Genomic DNA, 275 nt, shown 5'->3' on the forward strand with positions numbered 1-275 from the left:
GTCTGTTAGCACATGTCTATTAGCACGTTTCTGTTAGCGTGTGTCTGTTAGCACATGTCTATTAGCACACATCTATTAGCACACATCTGTTAGCACACGTCTGGTTCATATGGACAACTCTATGGAAAAATGAGACAGTACAAACCCTTTAGCCCATTAGCCTGTTAGCTCTTTCACATTGTTACAAACTAAACCCATCACATATTCTGGATATGAACCGCCTGAATAAAAATAATCTGATCATAAATATTGGCTGACAGCGTTCTCATATCCCT

Source organism: Periophthalmus magnuspinnatus, chromosome 16 (assembly GCF_009829125.3).
Source record: "Periophthalmus magnuspinnatus isolate fPerMag1 chromosome 16, fPerMag1.2.pri, whole genome shotgun sequence".
Classification (NCBI taxonomy): Eukaryota; Metazoa; Chordata; class Actinopteri; order Gobiiformes; family Gobiidae; genus Periophthalmus; species Periophthalmus magnuspinnatus.